The following is a 14,109-nucleotide window of genomic DNA, read 5'->3' as shown; positions in this document are numbered from 1 at the left end:
GTCCCGCGAGGGGCTCGCAGTCTCAATCTCCATTATACAGATGAGGTAACTGAGGCTCAGAGAAGTTAATCGACTTGCCCAAGGTCACACAGCAGTCAAGTGGCAGAGCCGGGATTAGAATCCACGTCCTCTGACTCCCAAGTCTGGAGGGATCTGGAGGGAAGATGGGAGAGATATAGGGAGAGAGATGGGAGATGAAGCAGGGAAACCTTCCAGGAAGAGACGTGATTTGTGGAGCACTTTGAAGATGGAGAGAGAGCAACTGTCTTCCATATGTGAAAGCGTAAACTCTTCCCTTTATTTAGACTGTAAGCTCCTCTTACGCAGGGAACGTGTCCACCAAATCTGTTATGTTGTATTCTCCCAAGCGCGTAGAACAGTGCTCTGCGCACAGGAAGGGCTCAGTAAATTCCACTGATTGACAATGACCTGCTCGGGTAATCCGAATCATTCATTCAATCGCATTTATTAAGTGCTTACGGTGTGCAGAGCACTGTACTAAGTGAAGAACACTGTACTAAGCGCTTGGGAAAGTACAATATAGCAATAAAGAGTGACGATCCCTGCCGAAAACGAGTTCACAGTCTAGAGACTGTGCCCAAGGGGAGCGGAGTTGGTGCGGGTCGGAAGGAAGTCTCTGGGTCCTCGAGAGTGAGGGGTGTGATCAAGGGGATGCACCAAACCACATAGTTAAAACTTCAACAGGCTCCTCTCCGCCTTTCATCCTCGCGCCGTCAATATCTCCCGGATTGCGGAAAGTTTTGAGAAGCCACTCAAAAAAAAATCGAGTTTCTTTCTAAAAAAGGGGCTCATCCGGGATTTGAACCCGGGACCTCTCGCACCCTAAGCGAGAATCATACCCCTAGACCAACGAGCCGTCTTGCAATGGCCTTCACCCCCTTCTCCCTTGAAGGAAATGATTCTTCATTGAAGGCTTTGTGTTTCCAAGTCCTAGGAAACGTCTAGACTCCGATCCCGGGGTCCGGCGGAACTGGAAAAACAGCAACAGGCAGGACCACTGGGGTCTCCCGCTACGTCCGGGGAGACGAAATCAATACAAATAAATAAAATTACAGATATGGACATAAATGCTGTGGGCCTGGAGGATGGAAGAACAAAGGGAGCAAGTCAGGGCGACACAGAAGGGAGTGGGAGATGAGGAAAGGTGTGCATTGGATGCTGTATAAGTTGACATCTCAGTAGTTTAGTATTTATCACATTTACCTCATACTAGAAAGGTTCCTGCCTCGAAATAGGGAGGAAACCTTGTAAATTCTATTTTTTCCTTTCCCTTGGATTCCTGAAAAGGGCCTTTCCACAGTCATGAACCCCAGATATCAGACCGAGGCGGGGAGGGGGGCAATATGGCCACAGCCAGCCCCCTGTCTGCTCAGGATAGACCCGACCCTTGGGGGTTGTGACCCCTGACCCGGGGCTGGGGCTGGGGCTTCTCAGGAACAACAGCAATGAGGAGTCGGGCCAAGCCCGGTAATGGAATAAGGCAGAGAAAAGAGTTGGAAGGGAAAAAGCAACAGTTTTCTCTTTTCTCCAACGTTGAGCAGAGGCTAGAGGAGGCATGATATGGAGGAAAGAGAGGTGGGAAAACCCCTCTTAGCTTACCGGACCAGCGCTGGGATCCCACTGTCATACGGCCATGAGGTCTAGTGGATCAGTTGTTTGATTCCGGATCAGTCCCTTCCTGGTTGCAGTTTTTCTTGATGGGAGGTTTACTCTCCCTCCCCCTTCTTACCCTCCCCCTCCTTCTTCTCCTCATCTTCCTCTTCTCCTTTGCCTCTGAGGTCACCACCAAGGCACCCTCCTCCTATTCAGGCCTGCTGTGTGACCCACCAGGACATCCGCCACATTGTCCGATCAATTAATAAAGACTATTCATTTTGTGAGCGGACACATTAACTATTTATTTGTATTGATGTCTGTCTCCCTGCCCGCCACTCTTTTCCAGGAGGCAAACAGCCCTCAGCCCTCAGAGTCCCCCGATTAGACTGTAAGCCCGTCAAACGGCAGGGACTGTCTCTATCTGTTGCCGACTTGTTCATCCCAAGCGCTTAGTACAGTGCTCTGCACATAGTAAGCGCTCAATAAATACTATTGAATGAATGAATGAATGAATGACTGGTTTGGTAGAGCTCGGAGACAAACCCAGGGAAGGAACTTAGTGGTTGACCCACCCTCTGCCTCCTACCCCATTTTGAGCCGAAGGAAAATGATTCAAACCATAAGTGGCCCGTACGGGGATCGAACCCGCGACCTTGGCGTTATTAGCACCACGCTCTAACCAACTGAGCTAACCGGCCAAGACGGTGATTGTTTAACCACAATTATCTGTGGTCATGGAATTGAAAGCAGCCAAGATATTTAAAAAAGGTATTTAAGCTATTTCCCTGAAAGAATTAGGCTTTATCAATCCTTACTCGGTGCCAAGCACTGGACTAAGCGCTTGGGAGAGTACAATACAAAACGATTACCAGACAACTGACCTGCCCTTAGCAAGTTTACAGTTTAGCGAGGGAGACAGACATTTTACCTCCCTGATTTCCAGAAAACGTACTAGGAGTTTGGGTAGATGCAAGATAAACGGGCCCTATCTGGGGCTAATAATCTAAGTAAGAGGGAGAACAGGCATTGAATCCCCATTTTGCAGATGAGAGAACTTGGGCACAGAGCAGTTAAGTGATTTGCCAAGGTCACTCAGCAGATAGACGGTGGAGCTAGGATTAGAACCGAGGTTTTCTGACTAACAGGCCTATGCTCTTTCCACTAGGCCACAGTGCTCCAGAAGGACAGTTATCTGAAGGGCAATTTTACATATATCCCAGCTAGGCTTTGAGCTCCCTTTGGATGGGGATTGTGTGTCTTATCTTATGCTGTCGAGTCATCTCCGACCCATAGCGACTCCACGGACACATCTCTCCCAGAACGCACGACCTCCAACTGCGATCGTTCCGGTAGTGAATCCATAGAGTTTTCTTGGTAAAAAAAAATACAGAAATAGTTTACCATTCCCTTCTTCGGCGCAGAAAACTCGACTCTCCGCCCTCGACTCTTTCCCATGCCGCTGCTGCCCAGCAAGGGTGAGTTTTGACTGGTAGCAGATGGCCTTCCACTCGCTAACCACTGCCCAAGATAGGAATGGAATGAGCAGACCTCTGTTTGACTCTCCATCCCGTAGTCGAGAATGGTAGAGTTCTGGAAACTCTCCAGGTGCGATCCTTAGAGGCAAGGATAATGTGTACCAGCCAATCGATCAATCAGTCGTATTCAAATGTGCAGAGCACTGTACTAAGCGCTTGGGAGAGTACAAATAAAAATATAACAGCATATTTCCCACAGCGAGCTTCCAAAATTTTTGTAGTCTCCCAACGCTTAGGAAATCCCAAGTACCAACAATATGCAAGACGAGAAGTCCGATTTCCACTCACATTCCCTTTCTCATCCCTCCTTTATCACCCCGCAAGACTGGGACTCAGAGGGAAGACTTCCAGCTTTTCATTTCCAGAATAAACACGAGCTGTCATGGGGGGCTGGCTCGGGCGAGCTCAGTGAAGGGAAAGGCTCCCAAACTTTCTAGTCGATGACCCGTCGGCTGTCTTGTTTTATTCCATTAGCACCGATGGGAAAATGGATCAAAATGTTAGTGACTCATATGGGGATCAAACCCACAACCATAGCATTATTAGCACCACTCTCTAGCCAACTGAGATAACCGGCCACCCTATTGTAGATATTTCCCCCCATTAGCCTCTTTCCCATGGTTTACTGGGCACAACGTTTCCACAGTTTTCAGTCTGCAAGCTGCTGCTTCCAGCACATCCCTAGGGCCTCTCCAAGTGAACCAGGTGCGTGGGTTCAAGTCCCTTCCTGGTTGTAGTTTTTCTTGTTTCCCGCTCCCCTTTCTCCCCTTTCTCCCCTTCCTCTTCCTCCTCTTCCTTCACCTTCTCCCACTCTTTCTCCTCTCCGGTAGAGTCATGCCTATGCCTTTACAGACTAGAGAGAGAGAGACATGAATGAATACAAGCTAATCAGGTTAATTATTATTATTATCTTGATATTTGTTAAACGCATACTATATGTCAAGCATGATGTGTCAAGCAATCAGGTAGGACACATTCCCTATCCCACATGACCACAAGCTCCATTAGGAAGGAGAAATGAGGAGGCCAAAGTGGAAATAGCCCTAGACACTGCAAACATTAAAGGCAAAAACAAAGGATGTGCTTTTGCGTGCATAATGTAGCCGGAGCTCGATGGCCTTTTCAGCCAAAACACAGTCATAGGTGAACTTTACTGGTGATAATGTTAATTAGTAACTGTAGTATTTGGCAAGTACTAACCGTTGTCCACAAGAACCAACAGACTGGCAGCCAGGCCTATGGAGCACAACTGAGATGACAAGAGTGACTCCATTTTAGTGATTCCAGGTCTTCCTTCCATTTTATGATCCCCTCCAGTTTGTTTTATGATCCCTTCCAGTTTGTGAAATTGTCGACCCCCAGACAAGAAAGAGAACCACAACATTCCTTTGACTCCCATGTGAAGAATCCGTGATGACTTCATGTCGTTAACCCCTGACTGCAGCTGCTAATTGTCGACTGCACATCTGCTTATCTCCAGAAAATAGGAACTGAACCCAGGAACTGATGGTGAACTCCCCCATTCCTCCCTTCCTCACTAATTGCCTGTATGCTTCAATAAAGGCAGTGTTCTGAGGGAGACTCGGGACTGCACGCCACTCGTATCCCACTGGGATGAACGGACGTATAGCCACTTTCCTCCTTTCCACGCTAAACCGACTCCTGTCTCCGCGCCTTTCTAGCTATATCACCACCTGGGATAATCGATCCCTATGATCGGAATTGCCGATCTTCACTCTGACACTTTCAGGTTATTTTTCAAGGACAATAACTACGTGTCAAGCTCTGGGGTACATACAAGAACAACCGATCCCACATGGGGTTCATAGCCTAAGTAAGAGGGAGAACAGGTGTTGAATCCCCCTTTTGGAGGTCAGGAAACAGGCACAGAGAAGTTAAGGAACTGGCCCAAGGTCACACAGCAGGTAGAGGGTGGAGCTGGGATTAGAATCCAGGTTGTCTGACTCCCAGAGCCGTGCTCTTTCCACTAGATCACCTTGCTTCAGGAGGACAGTTATCTGAAGGACAATTCCACATACATCCCAGTTAGACTTTGAGCTCCTCGAGGGTGGGGATGTGTCAACTCTATTGTACTCACCCAACGCTTAGCACAGTGTTCTTGTTCATAATCAATATTCTGGAGTCAGTGATTGATAGAGCCCGTCAGCTGTGCGACCGTGGGCAAGTCACTTAACTTCTCTGTGCCTCAGTGACCTCATCTGTAAAATGGGGATTAACTGTGAGCCTCACGTGGGACAATCTGATGACCCTGTATCTACCCCAGCGCTTAGAACAGTGCTCGACACATAGTAAGCGCTTAACAAATACCAACATTATTAATTATAGAATTTGTAGGAGTATAGTTGTGGGATCATCCATGGAGAGGGTAGGGTTTATGACACTCATTATCTGTTTCCGTAGTGTAGTGGTTATCACGTTCGCCTCACACGCGAAAGGTCCCCGGTTCGAAACCGGGCGGAAACACTTCTTTTGAAATTTTCCTCGGAGGTCGCGACCCCTGACCCAGGGCTGGGGCTCCTCGGCAGCAGCAAAGAGGAGTCCAGCCGAGCCCGGGAAAGGAGCGGTGCAGAGAGAAGAGTTGTGCCAGGTGGGACACGTGAGGAGAATGGACGGCAAGGTTGCCTACCTGTTCCGCAGCAGGGTGAGCTGATACTGGAAAATTGGAAGCAAGGAGAGCAGAGGAAGCATTTTAAGGACACGGTAAAACAAAATCTTAGACCATGCTGCACCCCAGCTGCAAACTGGGGGTCACTGGGAGCGTGGAGAAGCAGCATAGAGAAGCCCCCCCTTCTATACTGTGAGCCCGTTGTTGGGTAGGGATTGTTTCTATCTGTTGCCGAATTGTACTTTCCAAGCGCTTAGTACAGTGCTCTGCACAGAGTAAAAGCTCAATAAATACGATTGACTGACTGACTGACTGAATGAATGAATGACTGGATGAAGCACAGTGTGGTTTAGTGGAAAGAGCCCGGGCCTGGGAGGCAGAGGTCGTGGGTTCTAATTCCGCTTTGCCTCTTGTCTGCTATGTGACCTGGGGCAAGCCACTTAACTTCTCTGTGCCTCAGTTACCTCATCTGTAAAAGGGGATGAAGACTGTGAACCCTACGTGAGACAATCTGATTACCTTGTATCTACCCAATGGCTTAAAACAGTGCTTGGCACATAGTAAGCGCTTAACAAATACCATCATTATTATTATTCTCTCCCAACGTTTAATACAGGAATCTTGCCCACAGTCAGTATGATGCATGTAATCATTGATCGTAGATCTTTATTTGATTATAGGATAATGGGAACAACATATCCTAGCGGTTTCCGTAGTGTAGTGGTTATCACGTTCGCCTAACACGCGAAAGGTCCCCGGTTCGAAACCGGGCGGAAACAATTTTTTTAAATTATTGTTACCATTTTAAGTATTTTTTCCCGTGCTTTCCCGGGAACAAACTTGCCACCATCGTCAGTCCGCAGCAGCCACTAACCGCACAGCCCTCGAGACGCGCCTAGGGCGGGAGAGTGATCCGATCCCTCACCCAGGGTCCGTCGAGGCCAGCCCCGGCCCTCGGGGGTCACGACCCCTGACCCGAGAGCTGCGGGCCACTCACTGGATTCACTCTGAGACCCACATCCCCCTTCTCTTCTTTCTTCCACCCAACCGCGTGGCCTACTGGATAAGGCGTCTCAATCCGGATCCTAAGATTGAGGATGCCTGTCCCTTCGTGGTTGTAACTTTTCTAGTTTCCCCCCTCCCCCTTTTCTCCTCCCCACTCCTCCTTCTCCCCTTTCTCTTCCTCCTCTTCTTCTACCTTCCTTCTCTATCTCCTTCACCTCTCCGGTCACCACCAGGGCTCCCAGCTCTTCAGGCCAGGCGCAGGCCTGCAGCCACATTCACCAACTGATCGATCAATCAATCAATATTGTTTATGGCCTGCCTACTTTGTGCAGACCTTGATATGTACAGTAGAGTTAGTAGATGTGATGCCTGCCCGTTCTTTCTCAAGCGCTTAATACAGTTCTCTGCACACAGGAAGCGCTCAATGAATGAATCCGATTGAATGAATGCAGAGGGACACAGACATTAAAATATAATACAGTGAGACAATAGATGGAAGCCCAATCTTGTCCCTTCTTCGACCCCCTTCAGAGTAGGGGGCCGGGCCCGGAGGGAAACGTCAAGTATTCCATTTTCAGAATGTAGATTAGATATCGCCGGGGGCTGCCTCAATCACGTTAAGCATCGCCCACTCCCTGGTTGGCCCTTCTTCAAAAGATAAATGGCCCGTACGGGGATCGAACCCGCGACCTTGGCGTTATTAGCACCACGCTCTAACCAACTGAGCTAACCGGCCGATATACCTCGTCTCCAATCGCAATTATCTGAGGCGCTAGCATGTTATGCTCCCAAGAAAACATGTAAATAGTTCTAACCCGCTACCCTGAAAAATAATAATAATCCTAATACTGTCAGGCTCTATGGAGTCAAGATATCTTTAAGGGGGACAGAGGTGATACGTCACCAGCTTCATGACCAAATGTTTGTATCGGCCACCCAGAGGTAAACTTCGTCGCAGAATTCCGCTACTTAGGCACCACAAGGACTATGATAGACGAGTCATTGGATTCTCTCAGCCGGCGCATAATAATAAATAATGATAATTGTATTTGTTAAGCGCTTACTATGTGCCAAGCACTGTTCTAAGCGCTGGGATAGATCCAGGGTGATCAGGTTGTCCCACAATGGACTCACACTTTTGATCCCCATTTTACAAACGAGGTAACTGAGGCACAGAGAATTTAAGTGATTTGCCCAAGGTCACACAGCAGACAAGTGGCGGAGTCAGGATTGAAACCCTCCTCACAACAGAGTGAGGTGGCAGTGTGATATCAGATTTCAGACCAAAGTAAAGGTCCACAGCATGGTAGTATTGTACTTTTCCAAAGCTTAGTACCGTTCTCTAGCACATAATCAATAGTCTAGATTCAGCGATTGACTGATAGAGAAAGATCTATTTGCCTATTTGTTGAGTGGCAATCAGAGAAAATATCCCGGCTGGATTACGGTGTCAGCCTCCTCTCTGATCTCCCTTCCGCCTGTCTCTCCCCACTCCAGTCTATTCTTCATCCCGCTGCCCGGCTTATCTTTCTGCAGAAACGCTCTGGGCATGTCACTCCCCTCCTCAAAAACCTCCAGTGGTTGCCTATCAACCTCCGCACGAAACAAAAACTCCTCACTCCGGGCTTCAAAGCTCGCCATCACCTTGTCCCCTCCTACCTCTCCTTCCTCCTCTCTTTCTACTGCCCACCCCACACGCTCCGCTCCTCTGCCGCGCACCTCCTCACCGTCCCCCGTTCGCGCCTATCCCGCCGTCGACCCCTGGCCCACGTCCTACCGCTGTCGTGGAATGCCCTCCCTCCTCACCTCCGCCAAACTAACTCTCTTCCCCTCTTCGAAGCCCTACTGAGAGCTCACTTCCTCCAAGAGGCCTTCCCAGACTGAGCTACCCCTTTTCCCTCTGCTCCCTCTCTCCCTCTCTGCTCTCCCTCCGCCCTCTGCTCCTCCCCCTTCCCCCCTTCACCTCCCCTCAGCTAAGCCCCCCTTTCCCTCTCCTCCTTCCCCTGTCCCTCTCCCTCCCCTCAGCACTGTGCTCATTTGTATGTATTTTTTATTACCCTATTTAATCGTGATTATGTTGTCTTGTTTTTTTCCGTCCGTCTCCCCCGATTAGGCTTTGAGCCCGTCATTGGGCAGGGATTGTCTCTGTCTGTTGCCGACGTTCCAAGCGCTTAGTACAGTGCTCTGCACATAGTAAGCGCTCAATAAATACCATTGAATGAGTGAATGAATGAATGAAAGGTTGCGACCCCTGACCCAGGGCTGGGGCTCCCCGGCAGCAGCAAAGAGGAGTCCGGCCGTCCCCGGGAAAGGACCGGAGCAGAGAGAAGAGTTGGAGTAAGGAAAGGGGAAGTTTCCTTTTTCTCCATCGATAAACAGCGGCCGGAAGAGGCTTGATCCAGGAAGGAGAACTGTGGGGAAACCCCTCATCAACTCACTAGAGCAGCCCTCAAAATCTCTATTGTACGACCGCGTGGCCTAATGGATAAGGCGTCTGATTCCGGATCAGAAGATTGAGGGTTCGAGTCCCTTCGCGGTTGTTGAAGTCATTTTCCCCTTCCCCCCTTTTTCTCCTGAACTCTTTGAGTGTGGGAATCGTGTTTCGAAAGAGGCCGGGCTTGGGAATCAGAAGAGGTGGGTTCTAATCCCGATTTTGCCTCTTGTCTGCTATGTGACCTTGGGCAAAGCACTTAGCTTCTCTGTGCCTCTGTTCCCTCATCAGTGAAATGGGGGTTAAGACTGTGAGCCCCATGTGGGACAACCTGATTACCTTGTATCCATCCCAGCGCTTAGAACAGTGCTTGGCACATAGTAAACGTTTACCATCGTTATTACAATTCTCTCCGAAAAATATAATTTGTCTAACTATGGTTCAGTGGCAATCAGAGGAACGGACGCCGTGAAACTAGCATGCAAGAGTTTCCGTAGTGTAGTGGTTATCACGTTCGCCTCACACGCGAAAGGTCCCCGGTTCGAAACCGGGCGGAAACATCTTTTATTTTCAATTTTCCTCTCCCGTAGGATCCCGGGAACAACGTTTCCACCCTCCTCAGCCCGCAGACGAGCAGACCAGGTTGCCTATCAACCTCCCTGTCGAACAAAAGTACCTCCCTATTGGCTTCAAAGCTGTTCATCCCCCTTGTTCCCTCCAACCTCACCTCCCTTCTTTCCTTCTACAGCCCACTCCGTTCACGGCTCCTCTCGTGCTAGACTGTGAGCCCTTTTTGGATAGGGATTGTCTCTTTTTGTTGTCGATTGTACTTTCCAAGCGCTTAGTACAGTGCTCTGCACACAATAAGCGCTCAATAAATGCAATTGAATGAATGAATGAATGAACCTTCCCCCTGGGCCTGGTTCTCACCTGTTCCCCCGTCGACCCCCGGCCCATGTCCTACCTCTGGCCTGGAATACCCTCCCTCCGCACATCCGCCAAACTAACACACTTCCCCCCTTCAAAGCCCTACTGAAAGCTCACCTCCTCCAGGAGGCCTTCCCAACTGAGCCCCCTTTTTCCTCTTCTCCTCCACTCCCCATTGCCCCGACTTCCTTCCTCTGTTCTACCCCCTCTCCCCACCCCACAGCACTTGTGTATCTATTTGCATATTTATTATTCTATTGATTTTATTAATGATGTGCATATATCTATAATTCTATTTATATTGATGCCTATCTACTTGTTTTGTTTTGTTTTGTTGTCTGTCTCCCCCCCTCTAGACTGTGAGCACGTGGTTGGGTAGAGATTGTCTCTATTCGTTGCTGAAGTGTACTTTCCAAGCGCTTAGTACAGTGCTCTGCACATAGGAAGCGCTCAATAAATACGATTGAATTAATGAATGGGGCCGGAACCACCATCCTGGCAGCCCCTCCGGTCCTCCCAGAGGGGAGGACCGCCCTAGGGTCGCGACCCCTGACCCTAGGGCGGGGCCTAGGGCTCCTAGGCAGCAGGATTGAGGAGTCCAGTCGAGGTCAGGAGCAGATCGGGGTAAGGGAGAAAATTGGGAAGAAGAAAAGAGAAATTGGCCAACGGCGAGGGCCAATTTGGTCGACTTTGGGTACGCTACCCCAGAAGGAGGAGCTCACAAGCATTCTGGTCGCCTTCCACAGTCTACTTTTACTCCTTATCAACTGAAGAAAAAGAGAAATAAGAACTCAGCTGGCCCGTACGGGGATCGAACCCGCGACCTTGGCGTTATTAGCACCACGCTCTAACCAACTGAGCTAACCGGCCAAGCGCCTGTTCTTATTTCAGCGCAATTTTCGGTGGCTGTGACATCAGATCTAGTCTTTTGTTTCTTTTCGAATTATTGGTTCTTCATCATCGCAGTCACACAAAGGGATTACGTGAGGGACTATTGGCAGGGAGAAAAGAAAAAGAGACTAAGAGAGAGATAAAAAGAGAGAAGGAGGGAGACGGAGATGACAGAGATGGAGGTAGATTGAGACAGAGAGGGAGTTGAAGGGGAAACAGAATTAGAGAAAGGGAGAATGGAAGGGAGACAGAGAAACAGATAGGGTGTGAGACGACCATCCTCTCATCTTTACCCTTTACTGAGCGAATACTGTGGGCAGAGTACTGTACTAAGCGCTTGGAATAACAGATTCGGTAGACACAACCACTCCAGGAAACCATTCCTAACTGCTCATCTCCCTCCTTGTGCAACATTTATGCAATTGAGCATTTACTCTCTAAACACCCTTCGCTAACATTTAAGTACATAGCCTTAAACTCAATTGTCTCTGGTAATTTAATGCTTATCTCCCCGGCTAGCTTGCAAATTCCTTTGGGGAAGAATAGTATTACTTATTCCCACGAACTCTCCCACTGGTTTTGTAATATGCTCTGCACCTCGCAAGAGAATAATAAATACAATCGATGCATGGAGTGATTAATGAATGAAGGTCGAAGATCTCTCCGAACAGAGAGATCGGAGACGGAAAAACATCAGCTGTCAGAAGTGGGATTCGAACCCACGCCTCCAGGGGAGACTGCGACCTGAACGCAGCGCCTTAGACCGCTCGGCCATCCTGACATACAAAGTAGAGCTTCTTTCCCTACATATTTCTGAAATACCAAAGGCAACATCATCTCTATTAAGTATATTGTACGTATCCACCTCATTCATTCATTCATATTTATTGACCACCTACTGTGTACAGAGCACTGTACTAAGCGCTTGGAAAGTATAATTCAGCAGTAAAGAGACAATCCCTGCCCACATCGGGCTTATAGTTTAGAGGAGGGGACACAGACATCAAAACAAGTTAACAGGCATCAATAGCATCAATATAGGTGTGCAATAAATAGTATTGATTGACTGATCAATTGGAGAATGCGACGCGTACCCTGGTGGGTCACGCTGGTTGGGGAATGCAGGAAGAGGAGAAAAAGAGTGGGGGAGAGGAGGAGGAGGTGGAAGAGAAAAGGGGTGGGGGGGAGGAGGAGGAGAAGACGGAGAAGGAGGAGAAAACGGATTGGGGAGAAAAGGAGGGGGAGGAAAAGAAAGGGGTTTGGGAGAGAGGAGGAAGAAGAGGAAGAGAAAGGGGGCGGGGGGGGAGGAAAAGGGGTGTTGGGGGAGAGGAGGAAGAGGATGAGGAAGAGAAAAAGGGTGGGGGGGAGAAAGAAGATGAGATAAGGGGTGGGGGTGAGAAAGATGAGGAGAAAAGGGGTGGGGAGAGAGAAAAAGGAGGAGGAGAAAAGGGGTGGGGGGAGAAAAGGAGGGGGAGGAAAGAAAGGGGAATGGCGGGGAGAGGAGAAAGAGGAGGAGAAAGAGAAAATGGGGGGGGGGGGGATGACGAGCTGGAGAAGAAAGGGGAATGGCAGGGAGAGGAGCAAGAAAGGGAGAAAAGGGGTTGAGGGGGGGACATTTTACACTAAGATTTCAACCACGAAGGGACTCGAACCCTCAATCTTCTGATCCGGAATCAGACGCCTTATCCATTAGGCCACGCGGTCACATCTTAGGCAAAAATTTCAGCGAAGGTCCAGTGAAGTACGATGGGACAGCCCACCACTCTTTCCCCCTTTCCCATCCTTCTTCCGTGCACCTCTCAGACATTTCTTCTTCCGGCTCTTCTTCCAGCTCAGGTCCGATCCCGATGTCGACTGGACTCCTCATTGCTGCTGCAGCCGAGGAGCCCCAGGCCGCGCCCTAGGGTCAGGGGTCATGACCCCCGAAGGCCTGGACTGTCCGGGGAGAATCAGGGGGCTGCCAGGATGGTGGGGTTTTTTATGCCTGTCTTCCCCCCTTCTAGACTGTAAGCCCGGTGTGGGCAGAGATTATCTCTCTTTATTGCTAAATTGTACTTTCCAAGAGCTCTGCACACAGTAAGCGCTCAATAAATACGATTGAATGAATAAATGAATGGTTCTGTGATCTGCTCAGCTGTGCCCTGGAGATGGTGGAAACTTTGAATTGTACTTTCCAAGCGTTCAGTCCAGTGCTCTGCACACAGTAAGGGCTCCATAAATACGATTGAATGAATGACAGAATGGAAACAGAAATGTTCCCGGGAGAGGAAAATTGAAAATTTAAACTCTTTCCACCCGCTTTCAGACCGGGGACCTTTTGCGTGTGAGGCGAACGTGATAACCACTCCACTATGGAAACCCGCATTGTCTTAAATCACCCGTACCCCCTTCTCTGATGCTCGACTATAACTGGACAAATAGATCCTCTTCTATCATTCAATCGTACTTATTCAATTGCATTTATTCCTTTGTATTTATTGAGCGCTTACTGTGTGCAGAGCACTGGACTAAGCGTTTGGGAGAGGACAATTCGACGGTAAACAGACACATTTCCTGCCCACAACGAGCTTACAGTCTACAGTTCAAGCAGTCACTGAATTCAGCACACCGATTATGCACAAGAGCAATTTATTAAATATTGGGAGAACACGGTATCGGTAGTTGACAAAATTCTCATCCTCAAGGTACTCATAGTACAGCTGGGATATATGTAAATTGTCCTTCGGATTCTAAGAAGATACGTAATTACTCAAAAGAGCGTGGTTTAGTGGAAAGAGCATGGGCTTGGGAGTCAAAAGATATGGGTTTTAATCCTGTCTCTGCCACTTGTCCTCTATGTGACCCTGGGCAAGTCACTTAACTTTTCTTTGCCTCAGTTACCTCATCTGTAAAATGGGGATAAAAATGGGAGGCCCCACGTGGGACAATCTGATCACCTTGTATCTACCCCGGCGCTTAGTACGGTGCTTGGCACATAGTAAATGCTCCACAACAATAATAGGAAATGCCCTGTGACTTTGGGCAAGCCGCTTAACTTCGCTATGCCTCAGTGACCTCATCTGTAAAATGGGGATTAA

The 14,109-nt window shown here is 48.9% G+C and overlaps 10 non-coding genes across 10 annotated transcripts; 4 read left to right on the top strand and 6 right to left on the bottom strand.

Moving 5' to 3' along the window:
- Window positions 1–805: 805 nt before the first annotated feature.
- TRNAP-AGG lies at window positions 806–877 on the bottom strand. The gene has a single exon. It is a non-coding gene; the product is annotated as a tRNA-Pro (tRNA).
- Window positions 878–2,241: 1,364 nt separating this feature from the next.
- Window positions 2,242–2,315, bottom strand: TRNAI-AAU. Its single transcript has one exon. It is a non-coding gene; the product is annotated as a tRNA-Ile (tRNA).
- Window positions 2,316–5,563: 3,248 nt separating this feature from the next.
- On the top strand, window positions 5,564–5,636 carry TRNAV-CAC. The gene has a single exon. It is a non-coding gene; the product is annotated as a tRNA-Val (tRNA).
- An 848-nt stretch (window positions 5,637–6,484) lies between these two features.
- Window positions 6,485–6,557, top strand: TRNAV-AAC. Its single transcript has one exon. It is a non-coding gene; the product is annotated as a tRNA-Val (tRNA).
- An 888-nt stretch (window positions 6,558–7,445) lies between these two features.
- Window positions 7,446–7,519, bottom strand: TRNAI-AAU. Its single transcript has one exon. It is a non-coding gene; the product is annotated as a tRNA-Ile (tRNA).
- Window positions 7,520–9,250: 1,731 nt separating this feature from the next.
- Window positions 9,251–9,323, top strand: TRNAR-CCG. The gene has a single exon. It is a non-coding gene; the product is annotated as a tRNA-Arg (tRNA).
- A 378-nt stretch (window positions 9,324–9,701) lies between these two features.
- Window positions 9,702–9,774, top strand: TRNAV-CAC. Its single transcript has one exon. It is a non-coding gene; the product is annotated as a tRNA-Val (tRNA).
- Window positions 9,775–10,937: 1,163 nt separating this feature from the next.
- On the bottom strand, window positions 10,938–11,011 carry TRNAI-AAU. Its single transcript has one exon. It is a non-coding gene; the product is annotated as a tRNA-Ile (tRNA).
- Window positions 11,012–11,730: 719 nt separating this feature from the next.
- Window positions 11,731–11,813, bottom strand: TRNAL-CAG. Its single transcript has one exon. It is a non-coding gene; the product is annotated as a tRNA-Leu (tRNA).
- Window positions 11,814–12,663: 850 nt separating this feature from the next.
- TRNAR-CCG lies at window positions 12,664–12,736 on the bottom strand. The gene has a single exon. It is a non-coding gene; the product is annotated as a tRNA-Arg (tRNA).
- Between the last annotated feature and the right edge of the window lie 1,373 nt (window positions 12,737–14,109).

Source organism: Ornithorhynchus anatinus, chromosome X5 (genome assembly GCF_004115215.2).
Source record: "Ornithorhynchus anatinus isolate Pmale09 chromosome X5, mOrnAna1.pri.v4, whole genome shotgun sequence".
Taxonomy (NCBI): Eukaryota; Metazoa; Chordata; class Mammalia; order Monotremata; family Ornithorhynchidae; genus Ornithorhynchus; species Ornithorhynchus anatinus.
Note: the sequence above shows the minus strand (reverse complement) of the source record. Positions and strands in the feature narration are given on the sequence as shown.